General features: G+C 39.3%; 1 long non-coding RNA gene across 1 annotated transcript in view; it reads right to left on the bottom strand.

Moving 5' to 3' along the window:
• Positions 1-242: 242 nt before the first annotated feature.
• Positions 243-18,453, bottom strand: part of LOC131812652 (uncharacterized) — a 37,367-nt gene continuing 19,156 nt past the window's right edge. Inside the window, exons 2-3 of the long non-coding RNA XR_009346427.1 lie at positions 3,254-3,331; positions 243-2,669 (exon numbers count right to left, since the gene is read on the bottom strand). This is a non-coding gene — a long non-coding RNA (uncharacterized LOC131812652). The remainder of the gene's footprint in view (positions 2,670-3,253; positions 3,332-18,453) is intronic.

The raw sequence follows: 18,453 nt of genomic DNA, 5'->3' as shown, positions 1-18,453 counted from the left end.
GTGAAGCAACGATTGTATTATATTTTGATTGTCGTCTTTTTTTCTAGAGGAAGAAGAAAATGGACTTGTTATTTCCAATCATTATCTGGTGCCAACACAATGTCAGGCTCTTGCTTAAACAATTTTAATTGCATAATGTCTACATAAGAACATATGGCCCTCAGAAGAGCCCTGTGTTTATCAGGACTAGAATTGTCATTCCCCTCCCCTCCCCCTCCCCCAGAAACTGAAACTATGCGTTTTGCTTGTCTAATGTTATAGGCAATATTATTTGTCCACAATTCTCCCTTCCCTCCTCTTCCTCGCTGTGGAATACTGTGTGACTGTTGTCTATTTCCCTGCTCTCTGAGCTTGGGCTTGGCCATATGCTTTGCTTTGGTCAATGGAAAGTAGGCAGAAGTGACAGTGTGTCAGTTCCAAGCTGAGGCTTGAAGAGGTATGTGTGTTTCCTCTCTCCCCTTCATGCCTCTGCCATTCACAATGAAAACATGCTCCAAGTAGAAGATTGTCCCAGAATGCGGAGATGTGGGGAGCCAGCCTGACTCCAACCTGAAGGCTGGTTGTAACCAAGCCTAGCAGAGCTTCAGCAAACATGCAGACTTGTGATGTGGGCAAAAGTTAGTGCTTTTCCAGGTAAGTTACTAAGATTTGGGGTGGGTGTTCCCATCATGGTGGGAACCTAATTATTATATCTCACAGTTGATAGAGCCAGACTAGAACACACACTGTCTGATTAGTAATCCGGGGTCTTTCTACAATTATTCTGTGATTCATCTATGCATTCAACAAATGTTTATCACGTATTTATTATAGAAAACAGCACACACAACAAAAACTAAAAACAAAAGGACTGTGGTCTCTGCCCTCACAAAGAGCATGTTTCTAGTAAGGCAACTAGAGGTTTCAACCAGAATAGGATGATTACTTATAATAGCACAAAATTCCTTCTGAGAGAGAATAATGGATGGTGTGCAAGACAGGAGAGGATGACTTTATGGTGGCTAAGTTGGGGCTCTTCGAGGTGCTGGCGAAGCTGAAAAAGTGTATCTTTCCCTTCCTTGAATGGTCTCAGATAATGGCCTTATTTTCTGTTCTTTGCATGGTGTCAGCCAACTGCGTGCCTGTCCTCCAGGCTAACTAGTTGTCCTTGGTTTGTGTCCTGTGTTCAAAGACTCATTGGGTTGTTTTTTAAGTTCTTAGAGAAAGACCAAGGCTCCATTTTCCCTTTTCCAGAGGGAGCAATTACATACCCTCATTAGAACAAGCTGGAGTCCTGGCCTGTGAATACAATCTGATTTCTCTCAGGTGAGAGGTATTCTTTAGATGGAAAGTCAAAGGAAAAATGTGACTTTAGCAATGCTGTAGGGACTGTGGTCAGCACTGAGCTTATAAAGGCCTTTGTTTTCCATGTTTTGGTTGGCCCCGGGAAGAGCCGGGAGCAGCCTGCACACCCATCTGTATCCATGTTCGTGGGACTAAAAAGTGCTGACACAGGATTCCAGATCAGGGCCTGTGGCTTGCCAGGGTAAACTTGTGTAATGCACTGTACATCCCTCCTAACAACACTGGTTCTTTTGTCACTTAAACAGAGGCTATTAAGAACACGAGTCATTAAGAAGAGCTTGAGGAGTGCAGGCAACATTTTCCAATATTGTGCCTGTAGGCGATCCTCCTAAAGCTTCAGAAGCTCTGAAAGAAGTGAAACATTTCACGAATAACTAACGATAGATTCAAAACCATAATCTGAGTTGACTGGAAGCAAGCAATATTGCAAAAGATGGCTTCTGAATGTCCAAATATGGAGACTTGAATGAAGATTAACTCAAGTTTTTTTTTTGTTGTTGTTTTTTGAATGGATATTCAAAAAACTGTCACCAAGAAGAACATTTCCAAATCTTAAATTGACCTGGGAATCTCTGGCTTTCTGATGAAAGTACGAATTCAGAGACTGGCTTTTGGGTTCCTTTTTCGTACTCTGAGTACATGAAAATGCAATGGTAGGAATAAGAAGCGGGGAAAGTTCTTATTCTACCATCCAGGGAAAAATCTGGTTAATGTTTCCGAGTAGTTTCTGCTAACATTTTTCTCTACAAGTACTTCTTCCAGTGTTGAGCTCATACAGCACATGTGGTCCTGTTCATGTATTTTCTTTCACTTTTCTGATTCTGTAGAAGAGATCAGGGATCAGCAGACTACAGGTCAGGTGTGGTGCCCTGTCTGAGTGGAGCACAGCCCTGCTCTCTCACCCATGGGCTTGTTGATGGCTACTGAGGTCCCACAAGGGGCGGAATGGCATTGTCTTTACAGAGCCCATGGAGCCCACAAAGCCTAAAATATTTGCTTTCAGGCCTTTACAGAAACAGCTTGCCAGCCCTGAGGGTAGATTATTAAAGTCGCATGTGAACAACAATGTAAGGCTCTTGTGAACACATACTAAAGGGTTATGCACCACTGACGTGTTCACCAGCATTTGTCTGACGAGACTAGCTTTTCCACCTAAACGTGAGTTCCTACTGACGTTTCTGACTCCAATCCATCACCACTTGGATCATGTCAGCCCCCTCTTGCTTATTGGAATGTTTCCACACCACCAGTGGGACAATGGGCTCCCACCATCCGCCAAGTCCAGGGTCCATGTACAGCAGTATCAGGATTGCGAATCCTTGTTCCTGTGGAAAAACATTTGATCTGGAGTCAAGGACTTATGTGCTGTACTTTTTACTGTGAGTCAGAGACTCCACTCATTTCCAAAGTCACTAGGTCTGTCTGCTGACTTTTAACTCTTCCTTTTCTACATTTTCTACCCAGGTTTGCTTCTTTTTCCTGGTTATCAGTTATGATGTTGACATAGTGATAAAGGGAACAGGCAGCAGACGGGAGAGTTCTCAAATTCCTTGAGGTCATAAAATATATATGGAGGTGCATATATGTATGATGAAGGCTTCATCAAGCAGAAGAGCTAATATTAGATTGCAGGTAGCAAATGGTATGAAAAATGTCTATGTGTAATTAATCCCACCAGGATCTGTCAAGGAGTAAGGTTGGGTGAAAATTGTGGGCTTTATAATAAAATATTTCTCTTCCTTTAAGTTTGATGTTCTCACCAAAGTAAGGGCAGCTTCTGTACCATTGGTTTTCTGCCATGACTATTGCTTATATTAAATATTATAAAGATATGTGTGGGATTTAGTCTCAAAAGCAAATAATGCGAATGTCAGAACACAAATATTCCAAACGTCTCATGCTGAGTTACCTTATAAAATGGTCCACAGAAGTCCAATCAACAAGCAGTTTGGTTATCAGCGAGGTATCTGGCTTTCTTCCCGTAGTCCTCACATTCAAAATATTAATAGAAAAAAGGGAGCACATGTGATTTCACGAAAGCACATTTCAAAACCATCCCTCAAACTTCCTCCTTTCCTTTATGCTCTCATTATTCATTAGCTCTCTTCTTGCTTCTGTTTACTTTCCAGTTTTGTTGGCTGAGTGTCTGACCACTTTGAGTAAAATGTTATCCTCTGTTCTCAGATTCACAGATTTGTTGAATTTAGACATGAAAATGGTTAGCAACTCTGACCTAGAAGATGACGCATTTTGGTGCTTGAATTTATAGAACATCATGGCTAAAAAAGATTTTTTAAACAAAATAAACAGACCAGCAAGTAAAAGTAAAAAATGCTAGTTCAGTTTATTACATATACACAATAAAAATTTACACTAGAGACATACTATTTTTGGTTCACAAAACACATACATATTAGATGTAGAGAGCACTTAACAAATATTTATTGAATTAATGAATGCATGAATAAATGAATAATATCCATCTCAATGCTATCCTGTACATGCAATATTCTCCCCACCCTTTAACAATGACAAAGTTGAGGCTCAGAAAGATTAAGTGAATTACTTGAAGTTATACTGTTAACTAAGTGCTAAAGTCAGGTACAAAGCTAGGTAATTACTATCAGAAGGGTAAGTACTATGTCTATGGTAGGGATGATAACATCCACAGCCCCTACCACAGTGATAATATAGTAGCTGCTCATTAAATATCGTTGACAAAAAAATAAAAAAGAAAAGTATGGGGCTAGGTCTTTGAAGGAATACAAATCCCACAAAGGGAAAAAAAAAAGGTAGCATAGAATCTGTTAAGTGTTCAAAAACAGCTGAAGAGATGCAGAGGAGAGCACAAAACCACACTGGAACTGATAAACCCCAAAACTAAAGGTTGTGTTTTTTTTTTTAACTTATTTCATCTTATATCACTTATATATTAATACATCATATGAATGGATAGACTTTGGTGCTTTCAACATTTTGGTGGTTTGTTCCTGCAGTTTATTCTTTCCATACATTTTTTAAACTTTCTTTTATATTATTTATTTAAAGAAAAAAACCTCCCTTTCAAGTATGTAACATTAAATTTTCTGGGCGTAAGAGACAAGATTTTCTCTCTCTCAATCTTTTTTTTTTTTTTTCATGTGTGTATATGGAAGAAGTTCTATTTCTTTTTTATTTTTGATGTCTTCATTCCCCCTGCCCCTGATTCTAGAACCTAATACTATTATCTCATGGTGAAAGATAAAAATTCCACAAAAACGATAATTTAGAAAATGAAAGTAAAACATCACATCAATTTCTCCTCTACCCACCCCCTTGGGAAAAGAAAGTTAACACATGAGTTCTTTTCTCTTTTTCCTATGCACATACCTATGTCTAGCATCATGATCCATTCATTGGCCTGAGTTTGAAACCACATTGATTATGTCAACAAACTCTCCACTCCCTACTAACTGACAGGTAATGTCTGGTTGCTGATACTTTGTTAAAATAGTATTTTTGAGCAAATTATCAGTGGGAAGCTTTTCCCAAATTTCCCTCATTGATTCAATATTTCAAGTAGCTCATTAATTCCTTTCTTCCTCCTTCTTCATGGACACTGCTCTCATGCACAATCACCCATAGGCAGAATCTCCAGAACATTCTCCTGTACTACTTTGCCATCCCCTTCTCTGCCTAATTCATCCTCCTCAGCATCTCAGGTGTTATCTCCCTACAATACAAACCTAATTATGTCAGTCTTTTTCTTAAAACTCTTTGGTATATACTTATGTTTTACCAATTTAAGTCCAAACTCCTTAGAAGTTCAGATAGACTCCATCAGAGCCTCTAAGACCCAAAACCATATCTTCTCAGTCTCAACTCTGATTCCAACCTAGATTTGTCTCATATTACAACAGAGTCTCATCTCATATGAACGCCATGTATCTCAAGGACTTCATCCATGCTACAGCTTGTAATGAGATCCTAGTTGTAAAGCTCCACATGGAGCCCCCAAATTTATGAAAGGTAACTTTGAGAGAAATCCTCAATCAATGAGAGATGGAAACCTATGGATTAATGCTTTCCCCAGTTGTCTTTCTAGAGGACAGCTCTGAAACACATTCTGTATGTTCCTTAGACACCAAAATTAAACCCCAGTATCCAAGAGCCATGATGTCAGAAATGCAACTTTATGTAGACATTTCTCCCTTCCCTAATTTTCCCTGGTCTCCCACTTGTACTCTGGGATTATCTCCTTGACTAGGGCTTTGCTTTCTGGTAGAACCCAAGCTACAATATATAGTACTAGACTCTCAATGGGAGTGATTTAGGAAGAGGAGACTTGAGGAAAAGCCTTGGGCAAAGTGGGGTAACTAAGGCACTGGCAAGGGCATGTCTTGTCATTTACATGCCTGGCGATAACGCTGAATGACAATTGTAGCCAACATGGTCTGACACCAGCAGGATAGCCAAGAGCTCAGCCAGCTAGGGATGCAGGTTACATCACCCCACGAGGCTAGGAACCTGGACAAGTAGGAGTAGTGGTTGGAGGAGAGGGAAGTTTAATATTGATGGTGGAGGGAGGAGGTAGTAAGGTGGTATAGGGAGGAGGTAGTAAGATATCAATGACTTCAGGACCAGTTGCAGCACTGAAGACTGGAGATTGCTGTAGTAAACTTTACCTATGAAGTGGTGTAGAAATTGTGGCTGACCTTGAAGACTTAGAGGCAGAGGAATTTCTGAGGGAGACAAAGGACAGACTGTGTGAATTGCTTCTGGATTCTTGACTCACCTCCTCTAAGATCTGCCTCTGATTTCAGCGCACATTCAATAGCTTATTTCAGGCTGACATCTTTTCTCAAGCACAGGCTATTTGGCCCCTAGGTATTTTCAAAGACCAGCTATGCTTGATCTGGAAGCACATAGGGGTTGATATATCCTCAAGTAAATTTCAACTAATATGAGATAGGAGTGGTGTATAAAAATAATCTATTCTTAGGTGAACAATTCCAAAAGGCATTCTATATACTCTTTAGAAAATTCCAGTCATAATCCAATCAAGAAATGGGCAGAGGACATGAACAGACATTTCTGCAAAGAAGACATCCAGATGGCCAACAGACACATGAAAAAGTGCTCCATATCACTTAGCATCAGGGAAATACAAATCAAAACCACAATGAGATATCACCTCACACCAGTCAGAATGGCTAAAATCAACAAGTCAGGAAATGACAAATGCTGGCGAGGATGTGGAGAATGGGGAACCCTCCTATACTGTTGGTGGGAATGCAAGCTGGTGCAACCTCTCTGGAAAACAGCATGGAGGTTCCTCAAAATGTTGAAAATAGAACTGCCCTATGACCCAGCAATTGCACTACTGGGTATTTACCGTAAAGATACAAACATAGTGATCCAAAGGGGCACATGCACCCGAATGTTTATAGCAGCAATGTCCACAATAGCCAAACTATGGAAAGAACCTAGATGTCCATCAACAGATGAATGGATCAAGAAGATGTGGTATATATACACAATGGAATACTATGCAGTCATCAAAAGAAATGAAATCTTGCCATTTGCGACAACATGGATGGAACTAGAGCGTATCATGCTTATCGAAATAAGTCAAGCAGAGAAAGACAACTATCATATGATCTCCCTGATATGAGGAAGTGGTGATGCAACATGGGGGCTTAAGTGGGTATGAGAAGAATCAATGAAACAAGATGGGATTGGGAGGGAGACAAACCATAAGTGACTCAATCTCACAAAACAAATTGAGGGTTGCTGGGGGGAGGGGGGTTGGGAGAAGGGGGGGTGGGGTTATGGACATTGGGGAGGGTATGTGCTTTGGTGAGTGCTGTGAAGTGTGTAAACCTGGCGATTCACAGACCTGTACCCCTGGGGATAAAAATATATGTTTATAAAAAATTAAAAATTAAAAAAAAAAAAGAAAATTCCAATCATGACTGAGCGCCAATTGCCTACAGTAGTTATCTTAAAGATGAAGTGGTGTGTTTGCTTTTTTCCACTTTCCCTTGCTCTCTCCTCACTTCTGCCTCCTGTTTTCAAGTTCTTGCCTCCAGCACTACTTTTGGGAAAATTCAAGCTAAGAAAAAATCCTTACTTTACAATATATCTCTAGCTTCTATTTTCTATCCTATCTTCTGCTATCTGTCTTTGCTGCTTCTTTGGTATGTGCCAAGGAAATAAATGGAGAAATAGAAAAATGCAACAAATAATTGAATAGAGTTTCCGCAGGGATTTAAGCTGTCAACTTGAAAAGGTCCCTGAAGTAGCCCAGAAAATGGTTGAAAATGGAGTGCTTTTGAAATTTATCTCCATGAAATGTCTGTTTTATCTCTACGTCTGCTGTACAGCTGTTCTCCTGAGATTTCTCTTTGTGATCCTCTTGTACCCAAACTTCTATTTCTTATACATCATGCTTTCTTTCTTGGAGACTGCTTCAACAGTCTCAGGATGCATAGGAAGTAATTTTTTTATTTGGGTCCTTGAATGTTTGAAGAAGTCTTTATTTTTGCCTTCTACATAGTTTAGTTGAGTAGATATGGAATTACAGGTTAAAAATAATTTCCTTCAAGTATTTGAAAGTAATATCTTCTTATTTTCAGTGTAATTGAAAAATCCCGAGGTAATTTTGTTCATAATGATTTCCCCCTGCTTTCTGGAAGCTTGTAACATCTTCTTTAGTCCCCAGTGTTCTGAAGATTCAAGTGAAGTGCCTTGATGAATTTTTTTTGTTTGGTTCTGATCTCGATGTTAAAAATTTCCACAGATGTTCTGCAATCCTTGGAAGGCTTTAAATTTTTCAGTTATCTTTTAAGTCAATTAAAAGAAGAAAAAAGGTGGTTTTCCTATTTATTCCTATTTACCATTTTAATGGCTCTTCATCCTTTCTTATGACTCCTGAGCTTTCATCTGATGTCATTTTCTTCAACCTGAAAAATTTCTTTTACTTTTTTAAAGATTTTATTTAATTATTTGACAGAGAGATCCAAGTAGGCAGAAAGGCAGGCAGAGAGAGAAGGAGAAGCAGGCTCCCCGCTGAGCAGAGAGGCTGCTGCGGGGCTTGATCCCAGGACCTGGGAGGCTTTAACCCATTGAGCCACCCAGGCGCCCCTGAAAAATTTCCTTTAGAGAAGACTGGTTGGTAGTAAATTTTATAGTTTCTGTTCATCCCCAAAAGTCCATTTCATCTTCCTTTTCAAAGGATATTTTCACTGGATATATAATGTTGGTTTGATAGGTTTTTGTTTACTTCCACATGCTCCCTTGTGTTTTGTGTCCATTGTGAGTATTGAGAAGTCAGGCATGATTTGTACCATTGTGTAATACATTCTTTCTCCTCTAGTTGCAGTCAAGATTTTCCCTTTATCTTTGGCTTTCACTAGTTCAATTTTTGATGTACTTAGGTCTAATTTTCTTTATATTTTTCCTGCTTCATATTCACCAGGACTCTTGGCTATGTTGGTTAATATTTTAAACAATTTTTCAAGTTTTAAGCCATTATTTCTTCAAATATTTTCCCCTTCATTTTCTTGTTCCTCTCTCTGTAGGTCTCTGATTATATGCATGTGCATGTAAACCTCTTGATATCATTGGTCCATCATCATAAAGGCTCTGAAAAACGAAGGGTCATTTTTTTCAGTATTTTTTTCTTTTAGCAAATCAGTCTTAATGTTCACTCTCGCCACCATCCCTCCCACTTTCCTCCTGAAATCTTCAGTCTTCAGTTTTTGGGTTCATTTGGGAGTTCTCCATTCACTGCTAGAACTCTAGAATTTCCATTTTGTTCTTTTTTTTTATAGCTTTCATTTTTCTGTTGCCATATCTGTTTACTCTTGAGGAATCCTACTTTCTCCTAAGTCTTTGAATATATTTATGATTCTTGCTTTAAATTCTTTTTTGCTAATTATGATGTCTACATCATTTCAGAGTTTGCTTTGTCTTGACTATTTTGTCTCTCTCTCTCTTTTTAAAAGATTTTATTTACTTATTTGACAGAGAGAGAGATCACAAGTAGGCAGAGAGGCAGGCAGAGAAAGAAGAGGAAGTAGACTCCTCGCTGAGCAGAGACTGTGATGTGGGTCTCCAACCTAGAACCCTGAGATCATGACCTGAGCCGAAGGCAGAGGCTTAACCCACTGAGCCACCCAGGCATCCCTTGTCTCTTGATGGTAGGTCACATTTCCCTTTTCTTCTAGTGACTTCATATATAAGGCATTGCAGATAATTTGTTATAGGGATTTTGGGATCTTTTACCTTTGAAGATTGCTGATTTTTTTTTCTTTTTTTTCTTTTTTTTTTGCATGGGGGGGTGGTCATTCAGCTGAAATCTCTGTTCAGTTTTTCAGCCTTTTTAAGGGCTTGCTCTCTGCTGGGCTATTTGGATCCTCCTCCATGTATGGACAGTTCAGTGGTTGGTCAAGGATTTGAGGGGAGTTTATATAGAGATTTGGAGGCTTTCTTCTCTGTTTTTCCCTCCTTTTGGTCACCTAGGCATCCCTGATGAATCCCTGATTCATTCTCTAACTCCTTAAGTCAGAAAGACAATGGCTTTCTTTATGAATTTTAGCCACCCTGAACCACATGGATTGAGAAATGCTCTCAGAAGAGAAGCTTTCTAAGATTAAGTCTCACCTTGTGCAATTGCCTTCTGCAAAGGGTTGAATCCTCTCTATCTTGGACTCCTTTTGATTGTTCTCAAGTAATTTTAAATAATTGTTTTTTATACTAATTTGGAGTTTATAACTGTTATCTGTGGGAGGGTTAGTCTAATACAGGTATCAACCATTTCTAAAACTCGACTCCTATATAGATTTTACTCTGTCATGTATCTCTTTGAAAAACTTCAGTGGTGGGCCACCTGAGTGGCTCAGTTGGTTATGCATCTGTGTTCAGCTCAGATCATGATCCCAAGGTTCTAGGATCAAGTCCCCCCATCGCGGGCTCCTTGCTCAAAGGGGAGTCTGCTTATCCATCTTCCTTTGTCTCTCTCCTGACTTGTGCTTTCTTTTGCTCACTCTCTCTCTCTCTCAAAAAGATAAATAAAATCTTTAAACAAAAACAACTTCAGTGGTTATTCCTTGTCTATAAAGATATATCCTTTAGACCAAATATACTCTCTTTTTTTTTTTTTTTTTTTTGTCGGTGTGTTAAAAAATTTTGCCCACAGGGTGCTTGGGTGGCCCAGTCAGTTAAGCATCTGCCTTCGGCTCAGGTCATGATCCTAGGGACCTGGGATCAAGCCCTGCATCACATCAGGCTCCTTGCCCAGCAGGGAGCCTGCATCTCCCTCTCCCTCTGCCTGCCGCTCCCTCTACTTGTGCTGTCTCTAACAAATAAATAAATAAAATCTTAAAAAAAATTTTCTTCCCACAACAGACCCTATATTCCAGCCAAACTGAACTGTTCTCCAAACATCCTATTTCCCTATGCTCCTTTGTTCAGGTAATTCTTTAGAATAACATTTCTCCTAAATTTGCATGCCCCAATCCTGACTGTTCTTCAAGGTCTAAGACAAATGTCAACTCCTCCATGAAAGCTATCCTTATCTAGAGAATGAAGTGACTTCATTCTCTACTAAATACCTCTTTATATTTATTTCACTCATTTAATAAGCCACTCAGGTGGTAGAAGCGATATGAGCATGAGTAAACTGAAAGATGAGGAAGACATAGTCCCTACCCAAGAAATCTCTGCTCCCATAATGGTAGAGAAAGCAAAGTCAACAGGAAGGTGGTAAATGCTGCAGGCAGAAGTTGCTGTGGGAAGCTCTAAAGAGGGACTCAGTCTAGGGTATCAGGGACAACCTCTTAAGTCAAGTATTCCTAGGTCAGAGTCTTGAACAATGAACTTTCTGGATTAGATACACAGACTGGGAGAGGAGAAAATTCTTTTTTTTTTTTTTAAGAGTTTTAATTTATTTGACTGAGAGAGACACAGCGAGAGAAGGAACAGTTAGAGAGGGAGAAGCAGGCTCCCAGTGGAGCAGGGAGTCCGATGTGGGGCTCGATCCCATGACCCTGGGATCATGACTTGAGCTGAAGGAAGACACTTAACGACTTAACCACCCAGGTGCCCCATGGGAGAAACATTCTTGAAAGAGAAAACTATAAATTGGAAGGCACACAAGTATGAATTCCCATTAGGACTGAGCATTCTGTCCTCAGGGGATCTGATCTCCCAGTAGATGTTAGGAGGTGTGACCATGTAGCCACAGCTCCTGCCCCTCCACACGTTTGCCAGGTGACTCTCCACTCCTGGCTTCAGCCCTCCCCTGAGGTCCAGCTCTCTCAACCAACCTAGGTTTGCACAGTAGAGGTAGATGCGGGGATCATCTAGAAAGTATATTTTTCATTCTAATAAGCTGGCTGTGTGTCTTGTTAAGACCTGCGAGGTGTCAAGGACAATGTCAAATGCTTTCAGTTCTTATAACGTAAGAGAGAGCTTCAGTACTACATAATCCATCATTTAATTTTATTGAACGAAGGAGGAAATTCTTCCTGACCTTTGCACCAGCATTATTAATGTTATGACAATGAGCTAGCTCACTCAACACATGCTCTGGGGTGTGAAACTGAAGGAGAAATTTTAAAACTGGGAGTACATTCAATAAAATTGCACATAACATTTACAAGGATGTGTGAATGTGTCCGGAGGAGGGGTGAGAACAAACAAAATAAAAAATAAGGTTTCTTTAGTGCAGTAAAGTTACTGGCAAATTTTGATTTCCTTTGCTTTTTATAAGTATCATTTTTAAAAGGGTATGTGAAGTGAATACAAGGTGGAAGGAAGAAAACTTGGCAGAAAATGATAGGTGAGGAACAGCAACGATTTAAGAGCTGCGACAAAGAGTGTTAGGATGGGATTGGGAGGGAGACAGACCCTAAGTGACTCTTAATCTCACAAAACAAACTGAGGGTTGCTGGGGGGGGGGGGAGGGGAGTTGGGAGAAGGGGGTGGGGTTATGCACATTGGGGAGGGTATGTGCTTTGGTGAGTGCTGTGAAGTGTGTAAACCTGGCGATTCACAGACCTGTACCCCTGGGGATAAAAATATATGTTTATAAAAAATAAAAAATTTAAAAATAAATAAATAAATAAATAAATAAATAAAAGAAATCAAGGGGCTTCTGGCTTGCGGGATTTGAGAAGAGCCTCATGCAAGGAGGTTGATCTATGAAGGATGATGAGACTATCTCCATCATCTCCATCAGGGACCAGACAGGAGGCAACAGGCTTAAACTTCAGAATGAGGGATTTAGATAAGAGAGAAGGAAAATTTTTCAGACAGTGCAATTTGATAGACACTGGAATGTGTAGCTGGGAAGCTTGTGGAATTTCCTTCTCTAGAGGTCTTTTAAAAATAGAACAGTGTTTCGTCTGCCTGAAGGATGGACTCTGTTTGACCTTTCAGAGTGTCCATTGAACTTGAAAGGTGCAACATACCTCAGAGAAGAAAGCAAACCTGAATCATCCTGGGTGGCTTGAGTAATGAGAATTGGGTACAAAATTTTCATATTTGACTTGAATTACATAAGTCACATATGTAAATGTGGCTGTTATAGGTCTTTCTTTTCCTTTCAGTTGAATGTTTTCATTTTTAAGCCTTGGCGATTAGGGTTTAAGTAAAAATATTATAGGGAAAGAAGGAAGAAAGTTCATCTTACTTTAGGGCCAATTTTTATAGGGACATAGGCAAGAAGAAAAGGATATTTTGAATATCTTTGATTTTGCTTTCACTTCTTATTCTAAATTTAAAAAAAACTGTATTTTCTGTTGGAGTTGATACTTTGAGAGTAAAATTTTAAAAATTAATTTAGTCTTATGGTGTTTTTGGTATGTCAAACTGGGAGGGGTTCTCTGTATTTAATTTCCTCTCAGGAAGTTTACCTTCAGAAGTCCAAGTGTGAGGTCAAGCTTTGGGTTGCCGGAAATGGTAAATGTCCTTTACTGTCTGAGCACCCAGACAACACTTAATAAAACATCCTCCTTTGTGGGCATTGGTAAGGATTAGGGTGCTTTCACCATTTCCTCTTATTTTATAATTGGTGAATTCTGGATTCAGTCTTCTAAAACTCAGAAATGAAATTATACGTAAGATCTGTATCCTCTGGATTCAGCTGTAACAGCAGCTTTCCGGTTACAGGCGGTAGCCATCTTTTTTCCTTTCTAAAAATCAAAATGTCATGAAGCCCAAAAGGGAAGTAAGCTTTAGAGCTTGTTATTTACCTCAAGCAACAACAATGCCAGGGTGTTTCTAAACTTGAACTCTGTTTCAGATGATATGAGGACAGTCACAGGATAAAGCAGTGAGTCATAATACCTCATATTCGTATCACTCTTGTCAAAATGCTTACTCATCTAATATCTGATTTGATCTTAACAAGAGCCTCCTCAGTGTCATGATCTTACAGGTGAGAAAATAGGATCTCAGTATGGAGATGTGACTTGCCCAAGATCACAGGGCTAGAAAACTTAGGGTTAGAGCACTCCTGATTTCAAAGCCCATGTCTTTCCCACTATATCATGTTGTGCTGTCTACGAGAATCTATGAGAAAAAAAAAACCTAGGGTTTTTTTTTTTTTTTTTCCACCACTGGTGAGATCTTTGTCTCTGATTCATTCTGAGCTAACATCATATTATAGACCATGACACTAATGTTATTGTCACCAAATAGAAAGTTGTGCTAGGAGTCTCATGGAGTAAAACACCAAAGGTTTTTAAAAATCCTGCCATTCCGCAAAGGTCATGCAAATTTCTGATAGGGCAGTCCATATGAAGATTACAACTGACTCTAATTCATGCTCGCTTTTGGTTATTAAGCAACATTTTGTTTTTATGACAAAACTTACTTTAATTCTTGTATCTGTCTCCGACAGAAATTAAATATTAACAACTCCCATGATCCCTGGCTCTCTGTCGTGGATGTCTTTGGGGGTCCAGTGGCTTTATTTCCTTCCCTAACAGTTCGGAAGTTTGTTTAATACTGAGTCAGAGGAAGCATTCTAGCTGAGTCCTCACATGGTCTTGTTTACAGCTCCGGAGTGCACATAATAGATAAGCTACTGATTTCCACAAGAACCCCCACATTTCCTGGGTGTGTGGGCGTGTGTGCTCGCGCCTGTGAATTACGATTGTGCAATCTGCCGGCTAGCTGCCTCAGGTTGCAAAGCCGTTTCTGATCTCTGAAATATTTCTCTCCCAAGCCTAATTTCATCAACCAAAATCCATTGTGTTCCATGGGAGCTGTGCTCATAACTAATAATTAACACTGAAAGCCCCATGAGTTTGTAACAAGATCAAACTTGATATTGAGGCAGGGAGTAGGCAAATTTGCCTGAGGAACTATTGTGAAATAAAGCTGCAAATGGCCATAGACAAATGCTGTTCCATCTGTAGGATTTCTCTCCTTGACTATAATTATAACTATCACTTAGAGAGAGCCCAGTTAGGTCAGCATCATCTTATTTGATTCTAACTGTAGCCCTGAAAGATAAATATGGCTGAAGCCCTTTTGTAGAAAAAAGGTGACCAGAGATTCAGTAATAGGTCTTGTAGTAGGCTGATGGGAAGTGACAGAAGGATGAGGGGGGCCGGGACTGTTGGACTCCAATGACAGAGTAGGTTCCACAGTCTTTCTTTCATTCCTTTTTTGATGTGACTTTGCTTGAACTTAATTGTAGGTTACATAAGGCGTTGAATTTATTAGAAGAGCCGTCCCTGAAGAGTAAGGGAATTCAGCCTACAGAAGTTCGGAAGATGATGGTGATAGGCTGAGAATAGCTCATTAAACTCTTGAGTATTTCAGGGAAGGTGATCTGAGACAGAAATATTACAGAGACCTCAGATCATTCTTGCCTGGAAATGGCGAATGTGTACATGACCGCATCGGTAATCTGTCCTGGGTAGGGAGCTGAAGTGATTACAACCGCCGTGAGCAAGTACTGGACAGAAAAATTGCAAAGCAGATTTTTTTGAACCAATTTTTATTTTTTATTAAAATTTTAAAAATTTATTTAGTTACTTTTTTTTTTTTGAAAGAGAGAGAGAGAGAAAGAGCCTGATGTGGGGCTGGATCTCAGGACCCCAAGAACATGATCCAAGTGGAAAGCAAAAGTCGGATGCCTAACCAACTTAGCCACCCAGGAGCCCCTTGAACCAAATTTTTACATCAAAACTAAGCAACCTGTATTATCTCAAGATTGTGCTTACCAAGTTTAGGCCCTCTTTGTAACTTTTATTTTTAAAAAGCCATCATAATTCGCTCTCTTCCCAGCTGCAGCTGCTACTGAATTTGAAGCATACCATTTACCAAAAATAAAGCGATAGCTTTATTTTTGCAAAGTGAATGGAATAGAGTTTGTGGGCATATAGAATGCAGGCACTGAGAAACCTAAATGAATGTGTAAGAATGACCACAAGGCACCAAACGTGGGTGTATTTATCTGCTTGTCTCATTACTAAGAGGTTTTAGTTCTAACAAATATCCGGAAGGATTTAGCTTTGGGGAGTGGGAAGGCAGAAGGAGTGGAATAAGAGTTTTGAAACTGTAAACAATTTATTTGAGCCTCCAACTGATGTACTCCATTTTCTTCACATCAGAAACAGGATTCCTTAAGGGACAGTTAGGGAAAGATTTTACCACCAGTGTACACAGGCATTAGAAAATTGATTTTACAATTTATTTAGTAGATTAATAAGACATTTCACTGCAAGAAAAATTGGAAACTGCCAAGTTTAAATATTAGTTGTTAAAACAGCAATTAGGACTTTTTGTGGCCCAGAAATGTTTGATCTTAGTGGTATTTGCAAGTTAATTGTGTTGATACAATTCTCTCTGATGTTCTACTCCTTAAATAGATCATGTGGTTTCATTGACAGAGGGTAAGTGAAGCTCCTTTTCATTTTCTTTTAAAAAATTTTTAAAGTAGGCTCCACACCCAGCATGGAACCCAACATGGGGTACAACGTGGGGCCCGAACTCACGACCCTGAGATCAAGACCTGGCTGAGATTAAGTGTCAGATGCTTAACCACTGAGCCTCCCTGGTGCCCCTCCTTTTCCCTTTCTTTCAGAGACAGCATAGGACAGTGTAGATATTCAGTTCTGGGATCAGACTACTTGGGTTAAATTCCAGCTCTGCCTCTATCAAGTTTTATGACCCTGGGCAAGTTAGTTATAATGCTTCTGTGTCTCAGTTTCTTTACCTTTAGAATGGGGATGATAATCATGTTACTTTTCTCATGGGGTCATTATAAAGATTAAAATGAAAGAATCATAGGACACACACAGAGTGAGAGGTCAATAAATAATTCTTTTTGAAATTTACAGATAGTAATAGTTACCTTTTTAAACATACAGTTCTATGAGTTTTAATACATGCATAGATTATTGTAACTACCCACATACCAACATAATAGGACACAGAATAATTTCAGAAGACTTCCCTTACACACCTGTCTGTGGTCTGATACTGGTGCCACCAGCCCCTGGCTACCACAAGTATGTTTTCTGTCCTTACATAGTTTTGCTTTTTTACAGAATGTCATATAAATGGAATCATATTGTTTATCATCTTTTGAGATTAGCATCTTTCACTTAGCGTTATGCCCTTGTGGTACAACCTGATTTATAAAAGAACTCCAACAGAAATTCATCTGACTTCATAGAAAAGGGATTAGATAAGATTTTTAAAGGATCATTAAAGAGAAGAAAACACATATATTAATATCATAAAAAGGGGGACTTTGGTCTAATATTAGGAATTTTCCAGAGTTATCAAAATATCAAATATGGTACATCTTTAAGAGGAAATTATCCCCCTGTCATTAAGAGTGTAGACACATAAGCTGAAGGGCCATTTGGAAGGCCCGGTGAAGAAGATGCAAGAGTCAAATATAAATATAAGTTATAAAGTCAAAAACAAATATAAATTGATAATGGTGATGTGTGGTGTTTTGTATGTAGGGACCTGGAGTGGGACAAGGTGTTGAAAAGTCACAAATAATCCCAAATAATCTGTAAATGTAATCATATTTGCTCCAAGCCTTGTGGGTACCTGTTAAGTTCCTGGGTGCAGGGGGACCTGGGACACTTGTCACCTCCACAGGTGAACTGTATACATGGGGAGGTTAGGCAGCAACCATTGGAGAAGATCAAGAAGAGGTCAAATCCTGACCTGGATTGGAAGAGAGGGATGGGGTGGGGATGGCAAGGTTGAAGGAAGAGAAGGAGCTAGGCTGAGCAGACACATCTGCTACTTTGTACTGCATGTTTGATCCCAGAGGCAACAATTTTCATATTTTCTAAATAATGTGTACATTCACCTAATTTACACAGGCACACATCCATATATAATTGTGTATTATGTATGTGAATGTATGTGTTTAACTTGATTAGTCTTCATTCTGCAAATCTTGTTAATTTGCTTCTAAAAACCTGAAAGTTCACTGTACCAACTATGGTTTTCTGGCTATGCTCAGGGTAATTATGTGGTATTTGATTTAATCCTTGAGTGAAGATGTTAACATCACATTACAGATGAGGAAGCCGAGGTTTAGAGGGGTGAAGTGACTCACCCAGAGAAACAGAGATGGTAAATACAGACAGAGCTGAAGCTGCTTTTCAGGAATGTCTGCTTGTCTTCAAAGTCTGGACATTTGTCTTCACTTTGCTTTTACATGTTGATGAGAACGGTTGGATTTTGCTCTTTTTTTTTTTTTTCCTACTTGGAAATCTATTATCAATTTTATTTTATTTATTAGTTTTTTTAAAAGATTTATTTATTTGAGAGAGAGAGTACGAGCAGAGGGAGAGACAGAGAGGAGGAAGAGAGAGAATCCCAAGCAGACTCCCACTGAGCACAGAGCACAATGTGGGGCCTAATCTCACACCCTGAGATCATGACCTGAGCTGAAGCCAAGAGTCGGTCTCCTAGCTGACTGCCCTACCCGGGTGCCCCTCCAATTTTAAATACAAGCGAAAACAATCTGACTTTTTTAAAGTATACTCTATAATGATACTTCCTGTGTTTGTTGTTATTATTACTGATGATAAAACTTTATATCCAGTTACTCACTGAATTTAGCAAGGATTTCAG

This window comes from Mustela lutreola, chromosome 12, assembly GCF_030435805.1.
Source record: "Mustela lutreola isolate mMusLut2 chromosome 12, mMusLut2.pri, whole genome shotgun sequence".
NCBI classification, from domain to species: domain Eukaryota; kingdom Metazoa; phylum Chordata; class Mammalia; order Carnivora; family Mustelidae; genus Mustela; species Mustela lutreola.
The sequence above is the reverse complement of the archived record's forward strand: the minus strand, read 5'-3'. Positions and strand labels throughout refer to the sequence as shown.